Genomic DNA, 13,073 nt, shown 5'->3' on the forward strand with positions numbered 1-13,073 from the left:
ACAATATCATGATTTCTTTAATATTTTTGTGAATCGGTTTTACGTTTGTTTTCTTTAAAAAACAACATCCCTAACATATCTTTTTATTGTACATAAACTAAGCAAAAAATTTTAGGAACTTAGCAAGATATACACATACATGCATGCAATATTTTAATACGCACGAACTTTGCATGATTTCCAAAGAGATTAACAAAAGTACCAAACAACTTACTCTTTTCAAATAGTATCACAAAAATTAACTACTCTTTTAACCAAAAAAATATAGTTACTTATCTCTTTGGTGTGGTCTGGCCTCGCCTTGAATGGTGCTATGGTCATTCCTTAACTCCCAACAATCTTTGCATCCTTTTCACTCCGCCATTAGGCTATCAAGATTGTAGGGAATCTCACATTTATAGTACATTGCCACTTTGTCTAAGGTGAACCCACCGGTAGTAGATTTTCACTAAAATTTATAGAAGTAATCATCGACACCAACACTCTCGAGCTTGGTGTAGTTCTTGAAGCTGTGAACAATACTTTTCCCTCAATTGTGTCAGCATTCTACACATCAAAATGGTTAGAGAGGAAGAGATCCTTGGCACCATAGAACTTCCTCCGCCAACTGATCGATTTTTGGGGCCTGTAATACCAAAAAACCTTCAATTTGATTAGTTAATATCATTTATTCTAATTTTCATTTTGATTAGTTAATATCATTTATTCTAATTTTCTTTTAATTTATAGTTCAAAGAATAAATTTTCTTATAATTTATAGTTCAAAAGTTGATAATCATGGAAAATTAAACTTAAGATTTTAAAGTTTAAATGTGTTTCATTTGCTATTTCTATAATTAATTAATATTTTTACAAAATGTCTAATTAAAAGTTATAAACTTCGCGACCACATAATACAACAATATTTTGAAAATGACTTCTAAAATTTACATCTTTATGACTAAATGTTATGCATGTCCAATAACTAACTATACAAAACAATATTGAGATATAACCATGTTTTGAAAGTTGCATTTTTTTAGTTATCCATTATTCCTATAAAATAATATTGTCCATGTCTAACAAAAAACAATAAGCAATAGTTTAACACACCAATTTTTTTGTAATTATTAATTTCTCATTTTAATTCCATAATGCATATCATTTGTATTTAGTTTTTAATATTCCATAATTTATCTATGGCAATCACATAAAATAAATACCTAAATTAAAGTTATTTATTAATAAAATATTTATTTTTTTCAATCTGGGTAGAATAGTACTTTTGCACTTGATATAAATATTATTTTTTATTATTAAGTGATGTAGGAGCATCCAATTAGGCGACAACTGGACATGTTGTTTTAAGAATTCTTTTAAAATTTACTTTTATTGATATTTCTTTTCAAGAACGTTGTCACAGCTAATGTCGTTAATTTTTATTTTTGAAAGTAAATAGATTAGGGAATAGTCTTAAATAGATTAATACTTGAATAACAACAAAAAGGAATGTAACTGCAAGTAGTTCTTCAATTGAATGAGGCTACTAGCAGCTTAAATACACAATCAAAAGATGAACCAAGGGTTGCTGCCAAAAAGGAGAATAGACACGAGAGAATGTAAAATCTGAAAAAAAATATTTTAAAACAGTAAAGAGAAGCATTTCAGGTATCCAACAATTGTTATTATGAATCACTGGTACTGTGTATGAAATTAATTACATGATTGAGGGACTGTTAACGAGACTGTGCATCACATCAAGCAACTCAACACTGCAAGCGAATTCATTCATGTTTAAAGCATAAGGCATAGTGCCTTCCAAAAAATATATAATTGCCAAAAAGTCCTCAGATATTTCATTGCAGACCAAGAAGGGTTTTTGTGACCCAAGACCAACTAAACAAACAGAGACGAGACCACGCTCAACAACCAGAGCCGAACTGCACAAAATCGCGTTCAAGTTCTCAACCAAAATCTTAGCAGAGCCACAGACACCAACGACCAACTAACGACCCAGAATTTTCGACAGACAGACAGAATTGAGGACCAACAAAAAAACGAGACTTCATCTCTATAAAAACCAACCTACATGAACTGTATAAGATAAACAGGAAGGACCCTACCCGGTTCAAGTGGAGACAAGAACGAAAGAGTGAAGGAACAGAAACCATCGAGGACCAAACCCTCGCCACCACCACAGAGGAGCGAATCACTTGCATAGTCAAGAAACAACGATTAGAGAGGCAACATAATCAGTTATATGGAGAATAAACTGAGAGAAGGGTAAAGATGAGTACCCTGAAGGTTACTTGAAGTGGAGAGTTGGTTCCATAGCCGAACCCAAGACCAACAACATTCGAGCCACGGCCACAGAGCCATGAAACCCCAGCTGCTCACAAGGAGCAGAATTGTTAGCAGAAGAAAAGCAAAGAGGGAACCTGAAATCGGAACAGAGAGGTTACCTTGTGCTGGAGCCAAACGGTCGCTAGGGAAGTCGGGCTGAGGACCTGATAAGAATGTGCACCGTAGTTTCATTCAAACGCAATAGAAACAAACTAGAAGTGTAGCAAACCGATTAAAACTATAGAGAAATCACCGCATACCCAGGACAACATTGTTTCGTGAAACCATGCAAGAAGCAACCACAAAACTCATCGGTACAACATCTTAACATTACCCAGTAACATAGAACCAGAGCCGAGACCGGAACCAATAAACAGTGGGAGACAGAGAGTCATTACCATCGAGTGGAAGGAACCAGGTAAGGGCACAGAGGAGTAGAGCGAAACCGGCAGCAACAATAACCTAAGCTATAGCCAAAACCCGTGCCATAGAACCATAATACAAAGACCAAGACAACCTCGAGAAGGTGGCGGAGTTAGTGATCCATTAAAACCTCACCAAAAACCCCAAGTGCATATGAGCGTGGGAAGGGATCACGTGGGCCAGCTGCCACAAAGGCATCCACCTCAGCTTTTGGGGTGAGTCATCATTAAGTACATGTTAATGTTTCCCTTTTATAATATTTTCAGTGAAATCAAAATTTTGAAAAACGACAATATGATTCTAAAGAATTATAGAAATGCATATCTAAAATATTTCAAAATACTAAAATATCTTATAAAATGCAAAAAAAAATTAAGTTTTAAAATATTATATATATATATATATATATATATATATATATATATATATATATATTTTAAATATAATATACATATATGTTTGTATTAAAATGTTAGTTTAATTTTTAAATATTAAAATTTATTAAAACAAATTTACATGATTTACATGTTATAACGGATAGTTAATTTGTGCATTACTCTATAATTAACATTATAGAACTTAGGTCTTAAAATTAAGAGTGATATTTTCATCAATCATATTAATTATAGTACTTCCATCTTAAACTTAAGAAATTTTAAATTTTTTAATAATATAATTTGATTTTAAATAAGCAATGCAAATTTTGATGTAAACCCAAAAAGAAAATATTACTCTATTATGCAGTGTCACTTTCAGACCGCATAGGCTTAAGCCACCGCATTGGAAGGCCAGCAGAAGTGAGTGAGAGTGTCACTTTCAGACAACATAGGGTAAGTTCTAGATTTTGTATTTTCAGCTATTTTTAAACCATTCACCACCACATTGGGCATTGTATCTAGAGTTGCGTTAACTCTATGAGATTATGCTTTAAAAAACTATTTTTAGACCAGATAGTATTATATATTCTTCGACATAATGTAAATTGTCGCTGAAATTGCTTATTAGTTTTGTGGGTTCGCTGCTTGATTTAATAAGCTGTGAGGTTCTCTATTGAATCCATGGACATGGCTATGCTTTCGCTAAAGAGAAGGTTAAAAAGGAAGGTTATCACAGATACTTATACAGGTGAGTCTAGAGGTAAAGTTTGGCAACTCATTTCAGGTGGCCAGGAACTTCTGTCAGCCAACCCTGGAATTTATCAACTTCTCTTATCCACGGAAATATCTGATTCATTGGAGAATCTCATTATGAAAGACATACATCGCACTTTGCCATCACAAGAATTATTTCAAACAATAGAAGGGCCTGGACAGAGATCTCTGCATAATCTGTTGAAGGCCTATGCTGTGTATGACACAGATGTGGGGTATACACAGGGGATGAATTTCATAGCTGCCATCATTCTGCTTCACATGAAGGAGGAAGAAGCATTTTGGGTTATGGTGGCACTGCTCAAAGGAACTGTGAATATGCCAATCCTGGGTTTGTATTGGGAAGGTTTGCCTTTGCTACAGGATTACCTGAATGAGTTTGCAATGCTGGTGAATGAGCAGCTGCCTGAACTGGGTCGGCATTTTGAGGAGCAGATGATCACACCTTACATGTATGCCAGCGGATGGTTTATGACTCTGTTTTCTGCATATTTGCCTTTTCCCTTCACTCTTAGGATCTGGGATGCATTGTTCTCTGAGGGCCTGCAAAAGACTCTTTTCAGAGTGGGCTTGGCACTGCTGAAGCACTTTGAAGATGATTTGTTGAATTTGCCTTTTGAAGAATTGTTACAGTTCCTACTGCACCTGCCTGAGGAGATCAATTTGGATCTGGATTTGCTGTTGCTGCCAATTGCTAAAGTACCCACATCGGAGAAGCACAATTATTGGGAGGAGCAAAAACTTGCATGGAGAAGTCTGCTGTGAAATCTGAACGTTGTAAACTGATGATCTTTTATTTTTCAAAACCTGTCGGGCGAGTGCTTTAGCAGCCCGCCGGTTTTGTGCGCTCCTTCCATTGCACTGAATCTATATTTGTAGGCTACTGCCATTGCACTGAATCTATATTTGTAGGCTCCTGCCATTGCACTGCTTATATTTACCTTTAAACAAAATTCATGTCTGGTCTACATGTATCGTGTAATATCATCACTGTATTTTTCAATTATTAAAACAAAATTAAAATGATTTCTCGTATTTATTCTGCGTTTTCTTGGTTGGCAATTTTATGATTAAGTATATTATTATTTGTTTCCGGAGTTTACATTGTAATCGTATGGAATAGCAAAAGAATGGAATGTCTTTTTTATTTTACATATAGATAAACTTTATATATAGTTTATAATTAAAATAAATTTATAATTTTATTAAATTATTATTGTAAATATAACATTTTTTAAATTTATTATAGTGGTGTTTTTGTAAAAAACAAATTTAATTTTAAAATATAAATAAATCAATTTAATTTTAATTAATTGAAAAATATTTAGTTATTTTTATAATTGTAAATAAAATTGCTATTTAAATTTAATGTATGATTCATATATATTTACATATATTAAAGGGGTAAAAATGTTTTTAATTTTTTCATTATTAAATGAACTTACAAAAAATTAAATTTTTGTTGTAAATGATGTGGAATTACTATTGTTTTTTGTAGCAAGTTTGAATTTTAAAATTGTCTAATTATTCATGTGTTTCACTTTTCAATTTGTTGCTTGTACCAGGCCGGAGAGGGCTTTCTCCAAAGGATCACAACCAAGAGGTTGGATAGATTAGGGTTCTAGGCTAGATATAAAGTGCGGAGGGTTGTTTGATTTGATTAATTGCAGACATCTGATGGGGCAAGGTAGGCAAGTTACTTTAATACGTTGTAGTATAGTGATGAAATGGTTTAGACAGGTGAGGTACTAAAAAGAGCATGAAAATCATGAAGTCTTTTTAAACTAAAGAAATAAAACAAATTGGGATGATTTTCCCAAAAGAGAGCATAAAAGAGGAATTTTACTTATCACATCTTGAAAATCAAACATATTTAAAGTGAAATGGATCATGAAAGGTGCAAAACATTCACACATATGTAACTAAAGAGGAAACAATATCAAAGTACCATGCCACAGGAATCCCACTAAAATAGCTGTAACTCATCCAATATATTTCATGCCAAGGTTTGAAACACTAATACAACATCCAATAGAGTCCAACCCATAGAAAGACTGAAACATTACATGATATAGGCCTCAAACCAACTCATCCTAGCCTCAGGGGTCGAATCCATGAGAGGAGGAGCGATTAAAACAAAAACTGAACTGATAACTAGATTGTAGGGTGGTCAACGTGACTCATCCCTAACTTAAGAAAACTAATTCATTACAAGCCATGGAGGTCATTTACCTAATTTATTTACCCTAGGTAATAGTAAAAACATAATAATGACATAAACCACATCAATAACATTAGTAAAACAATGATTTCCCATAGGTAGAAACCAATTTTGGAGAGAAACAGTGAAAAACTCGGCTAACTGTCCAACACATAACACCATCTTCAAGTTGACTTTTACGTGCCTTCATGATGTCCAAATTTAGCCCAGGATAACACATTGGAAAGCTTATCCTGTCTAGTTTCCAAAAATTCCCTTGTTTTTCAAAATGTGCTTGATTTTCCCCCTCAAAATTCCATTTTACCAAGACTACTCAAACGCACAGTGCCTGGTCTAGAGAAGAGGCAGAAACATGATTTTTGGGTGGTTTTTTTACCTTTTTCACCTTCCAATTTTGCTTTCCAGGGCTGGAAACATGATTTTCATGGATGTCTTGGTCACTCTGAACCCATTGGTGGTTTCCATTCCTCCAAAAAATGCCTCAAAAAAGTGCGTAGTGCCTACGACATTGTGCGTTTAACCAAACTGCTGAAATGAAATTGCCTGAAAAAAGATAGGAAAGACAGAGTTACAAAAAATGAGCCAAAAGTCTTTAGAATTAGGAAGGAAGCTGATGCTTGATGTTTCTAGGCATGGAGTCAAACCTCTGCAAGTATATCAAGCTTCTTCTTCTCTCCTTGTTGAATTAAGGCTTCAATTCTTACATTGGCAGCCTTGAGCTTTGCCCTTGCTATTTGGCTTCTTCGGAAATAATACTTTGTCGTCTTTCTCTGAATGTTATTGTCCCTTTTGGCCTTGTCTAGGAGGTTTAAAATATGGTTGTTCACCCTTTCAAACCAATGCTCCCAGTTCTCTTTGACCATTTTGGAAAATTGTTCACTTAGGGTGAGCTCATTAGCTAGTTCAGCCTCTCTCTGTTTTTCTAGCTCCAATGCTCTTTTCAGGCCTCTAGTCCTTGGCATTCTTCCTGGTACCTGTTCCTCTAGTTGATCACTATATTCTCCATATGCTTCATCAGTAAAGCCTTAGCTTTTTCAGCCTCCCTCTTTTCCTTGATGAGCTAAATCTCCATGAGCTCATGTTTGGTCTCAAACTGCTTGTTTCCTACTCATAGTATGAAATGATGTATTTTTCCATTTACAAGTTGACCTGGAGTTCCCCTATGAGTGCATCCTTTTCTTTGATGACAATGCTTGTGTTTTCACTGTCATCATGCTCACTTAGGTCAACTAAGTGAAAATCCTACTCTGTCTCATGGAGGTCCTCCTACTGCTACTGAATCTTTGTCTCTATCATCTTTTCCTTGCCCTTATGTACCTGCTTTGCTGATGAAGAAGGCAAGGCCCCTCCCACAATCTATGGGACAAACACTTGCCTATGCCCCCTCTGATAAGTATGTGTCAAAGTTCCCAAATTAGCCCCTTTAGGCTTGATGACCTCACCTTGTTCAATATGCTCTTGCTCTCCGATTTCATCTCTGTTAGGTGAATGAATATGCTCATGGAATGGTGATGATGGAGATGATGGTGAGGCTGAATTATCAGATGAGGATGAATGATCTATGGGCTGAGATGGAGGAATGGAGGTGGAAGGATGACAAGATGAAGGGATTCCTTGAACATTCTAAGTATATCAATGAGTGAATATGGGATTAGTTATGAAGGTACTCCAAGCAATGTTGAGTTCCTTGAGATGATAAAGGACTATAATTTTAATGAGGAAATGATGAAAGAGACTCTTCATTTGATCTTTATACTCCCTCTTTTGGGCAATGTGGGCCATCTTATCAACACTCTGAAAAATATAGTAGGGTATATTGAGCATTTTTACCCTAGTGAAATGCGTTAAAAGCCGGATGTGATAAGAATAGAGCCTAGAAAAGCTAACTTCACATGAAAAATATTTCATAATAATCTTCATCATTGGGGCATATCTGTCAAGGAGGTGTGAAAAAGGAAAATAACCCCTTCTTTCATTTCGTTATCTTGTTTTCATGTAAGGCTCATAATAATTCCTTTCCAAATCACCTTGTTTAAACCATTTCTCCCCAACATTTGGGATTCCAGTGGAAGCTAATGTAATGCCAGTAGATAAAGTAAAAGTGATACTTGCTAGAGTGACTTGCTTGTCTTGGAGTTTAGGTATGAAGAGCCTAGTCAAAGTTGGATGGTGTTGGATTGCTTGAACTTCCTCACAAAAATCATAACAACCTAGCCATTTGAAGCAGGTCACAGTCAGAGGGGATGTTAAGAGTTCCCTAACATCTGTGGGCTCAAATATGTGTATTCGGCCTCCTTTGTGAGCTTTTTTTATCTCTGTTTCTTCTCTAATAGTTTCCTCTTCCTCATTGTGTGGTTTTTATTCCTCATCTGCCATGGTGTTTAGTATCAAACCCTAGGGAGGTGTAAGGTAGTGGGAATGCAGTTTTCAGGAAATATGGTGTATGGAGAAGGGAAAATATGAAGATGATGGGTAAAGGGATATATGTATTGGAGAGGGATATATGGTAGTAGTATGATAGCTTGGGGATGGGGGGAAATTGTTTGCAATATAGGGTGTTTGGGAGCCTAGGTGGTTGTATCACCTAGGACATAGGGTTTTGGGACAAAGGGTTAGAGGGTATCTGAGATAAAATGATTTATAGAAAAGGAAGGAAGGTGTAGGGGAGTGTATGAAAGGGATTGAGAGTGCAAGGAAGTTTTTTTTTGGGGGGGGTGGGGTGGAGATGTAGGGTTTAGATATAAACTTAAACCAAATCTTCAATTAACTCTTTCAAACACTTAGGGAGTGACTTGAGGAGGAAGAAACACACTATCCTTAGTCGTTACTTACTTGTTTGGAGGTCGAATGCACCTTGGTGGAGTTGAGGAGGTGACTGTAGCCTTTTTGGACAAATGCACAATGCCAATGTAGAGTGTGCAGCACCTCAGGAAAATGCGTAGCTCCTTAAGGGAACGTACAACACCCTAAGGAAACGCGCATTGCTAGGTAAACGCATAGCGCCAAAAGAGAATGCATAGAGCCCAAAAGAAACGCACATCACCTACCCTGTTTCTGTTGATTCAGCCCAGAATTGTGAAAAGGCTCTCTTGTGATTAATTAAAGGCTATGGAAATTGGCAGAGGAAATGGTAAAGGCTTTGGAAAGGCAGAGTGGCATTTATTGGCATCTATTTATAAAAATAATGGAAAAGAGGATAAAAGGAAGGTGAAATGTCATAGGTTGCAAGTGAGGAGGAAAATGAGGAAAATAATGGAAATTGAAGAAAATAGAGGCTTCATTGATTATAAAAAAAAATGCTTATGAGGATCAGTTCATAGCTTTGTTGAAAAACACGACACTCGAGGATAGATAACTCTTTCTCACCATTGTCCTACAACCCTTTTCTTTTATGATTACTTGTAAGCGTGTCTAAATCATTGGATATTTCCTTTTAGTGCATACTTATCTACTCCTAGGGTTTTGGTTTTGAGTAGGGATTTGCTTGTTTCCTTTGGTTTCTATTGTTGTTTATTTTCACCTATGGTTCTAATCTACATTGCATGTCTAAGTAATCAATGGGAGGGTGTAAGGATCGTATTCATATCTACATTTAAAAAAGATATTACCTTCCTTTATGTAGGTTTCATTGAAAAGAAGAGATTGCATGAGAATTTTATGCATTATTTTCCTTTAAGACAAGTCACAAACATCATAAAAGTTTCACACCATTTATCTCTGACTTAATCAACAACCATTAAAATCAATGCATAGTAAAAATAATTCAATATTTTGCTTTTCTCTAGTAACAGACCCACAATTTCTTTGGTTCTAGAGCCTTGGAATAGGTTGATGAGGTAAACTATCCAAGGCCACTAAAACAAACATAGAATTGTGAGATAGGGAGGGAAAATCCATTTGTAGTTGCATATTTCTTTTGAATCCCTTCTAACAAAAGGGTCAATTACGACATCACATTGGTGCTAGTGGAGGGATCTACCCTACTTCACTAGGTCTTGGTGACATTGGTCTACACATACTTGGGAGGGGTCTTGTTAGGGAGGCTTTGGGCTCGATACCTTGCCTTTTTTCGTAGACTCAAATAATAGTTGTTCCCAAAGTCAAGTAACTGTATGTGGTAACCTTAGTGGTCGTAATATTAGGGACCTTAGATTGGTGAGAGTGGGGGGGATGTCCTTGATTTACTTAGGAAGACGTTGATCAATACTCACTCAATTTTCCTAGAGGGTTCTTGCACATAATTAAGCGTACTTGTATGGGGAATAAGAGTTGTTAAGAAGGAGGCCAACATAATTGTTCCAACCATATATTCACAATCAACTTAGGTATTGATTAACCAAGCTCTAGCTGTGTGAAGATCCCTTTGATGATTGGTTTGCGTGTTTGATCCATAGATTTGATAGGTGTGCATTGTTTAGCCATGTCTAATGGCCTTAGGATATTTGTTTTACATACTTGTGCACAAATCCTTTCACCGTTGTGATAGAGTTTATTTTGTGTCATTCTTGTCACATTGAGGGCCTTTCTCCTCATGAAGATGGTCCCCTTACCGCTAGATATAGAGTTAATGCTTCCACCACCATAAACACACCTGTGTCATGGATCACTTTGGGTGTTACTCAAGTGGTTGAACCATATTTTCACAATCAACATGGGCATTGATTAACTAAGCTTTAGTTGTAGGAATATCCCTTTGATGATTAGTTTGTGTGCTTGATCCTTAGATTTGATAGGTGTTTGTTGTTTAGTCACATCTGGTGGCCTTAGGATATTTGTTTTACATAGTTGTACATAACCCCTTTCACCACCATGAAAGATTTTACTTTGTGTCATTTTTGTTGCCTTATAGACCTTACTCCTCACAGGGATAGTTTTCTTAACCATAGACATAGACTTAACCCTTCCACCACCATAGGCACACCTGTGTCAAGGGTAAATTTGGGTGATACTCAAGGGGTTGAACCTTTCCTTCACCCGGTGATTGACGAGAGTGTTCCACATCATCTTCATCCTCCCATTACTCATAACTCATAAGCCATCTCCTTAGGTGTGGGTGTAGATTTGTTTAGATTTTTCACAGTCCTTACCAAAGTCCATTGTGACTAGTACCACATCCATGGTAGAATCTAGTGTGTCCACGCCTATTGTTACTATTACTACACTATTCTCTATGACCACAACTCCTATCCACACTGCATTCACTAAGAATATATTCTCCTTCTGGTAGAATATTTTGAGATCATTTTCCCTCCACTTAGTACATCCACTGCAGGTACCTCCACATCATCGACCATGCCCCTCCATTTATATTTGGTAGAGGATTTATCTCTATTATGAGTATCATACCTATGTCACAAGTCATAGGTTTGAACTCCACATTCACATATGTGTCCTCAGTTCCCACTATTGGTTTTGACATATCAATAGGAAGTATGTTCATATCCAATGGTGGGTTTCCATTTGGTTGGAGTCATCTGGGCACACATTTGTTTCTAGTGTATTAACACCTCCTTAGGGAAATCAACCACTAAGGGAATCTAAATTCTAAGAGACCATGCCTTATCCTTGGAATGTCTAGGGGGTTTGGAACACTTTCCCTAGCAACATGTTTGATCCTTTGGGTACCAATATTTTTTATCAAACTTTTGGCACACCCTTTGGCAAGGGAGATCAATAATCTTTTAAGAATCATTTTGCTACTAGGGGCATCCACCCTAGGGGCACTAACCCTCATCATATTTATATGGGTGCTAGATTTAACACCTCTAGTCAACCCATTTCTTTGAGTCAAACCACCACTAGAAACCATGCTATGGGTGGAGCACCTCCTCCACCTGGGTCATAGGGGTAACATACCCCCCCCCCCAATGCATCATTCAATTCACCCTGCTTGGAAACCCTTGCACTACCTGATATTTCAAAGTTGATGAATGATCCCATTAAGCACAATCATCCATGGCGCCAGGTCCCACCTAAATTGCAAGCATGTATACCTAAGTTTAATGGTAAACTTAAATAAGACCTTGGAACTCATACCACCACTTACCACTTATGGTGCTCATCCAACTCTTTCATGGATTATAGCATTATGCTTCATATTTTCTAGAGGACTCTTATGAGTGGTCCCTCCAAATGGTACCTTGATGTAGAGAGAATCACTTGTGATAAATTCATATCTTTAGATCAATAATTTGTTAATCATTATCAACTTCCTATTAGGTATGAAACTAGAACCGACATTCTCATTAACTTCTATCAGGACACCTCCACCCACTTTTTTTTATCATATTCATGAGTGGAGAAGAAGACGATGTCTCTTTAAAACCAAGTTTCCTAATGCTTTGTTGCATCAGTGGTTTACCAAGTCCATCCTTCTTAGGATTGTTGAATATTTGGCTAAGGTAGGAGCCCAAACTATTACTGATTCAAAACATTACATATAGTTTACCTCTATCTTACGGGCCGCCCAGTAGGGAAACCGGCCCAATAACATGGATTGAGCTACTTCAAATTACAAGTGTTTCTCTTGATAAGCATTTCTGACACAACAAAAAGATGAATAGAGCTGAAGCTATTATGCATAGAGTTACAAAAGGATTGACTCTTTTCAACATAGCTAGCTAGACAATATCAAAAGTAGGAGATATTATCCATGTTTGTTGGAGCGTGGGTGTTAATTAGAAGATTAATTATGAAAATTAATGTAAATGTAAAATGTGATGAAATTGAAATGACAAGTGATGTAATTTGAATGGAGGGAAAGTTTGTTAGAATATATTTATAGGAAATGATTAAAATATTCCCCTCTCAATTCTAGGGTTAGGGATTATGTAAGAAGAATTCGAGATATCTCAAGTCTGTCTTATTTTTTCTAGAGGTTGCATAAGGTCTAGGTGAAGAAGAAGAGGGTGGAAGGAAACGTAGCCTCCTTGCCACCATGGTAGGGATGGTTGTAC

The 13,073-nt window shown here is 36.4% G+C and overlaps 1 pseudogene; it reads right to left on the minus strand.

Annotated features, from left to right (window-relative positions):
• Window positions 1-268: 268 nt before the first annotated feature.
• The window catches only part of LOC149196602 (chromatin remodeling protein EBS pseudogene), an 87,779-nt pseudogene continuing 74,974 nt past the window's right edge, over window positions 269-13,073 (minus strand).

Source organism: Pinus tabuliformis, chromosome 2_2, assembly GCF_031772625.1.
Source record: "Pinus tabuliformis cultivar Carrire ecotype Pingquan chromosome 2_2, CPIR1, whole genome shotgun sequence".
NCBI classification, from domain to species: Eukaryota; Viridiplantae; Streptophyta; class Pinopsida; order Pinales; family Pinaceae; genus Pinus; species Pinus tabuliformis.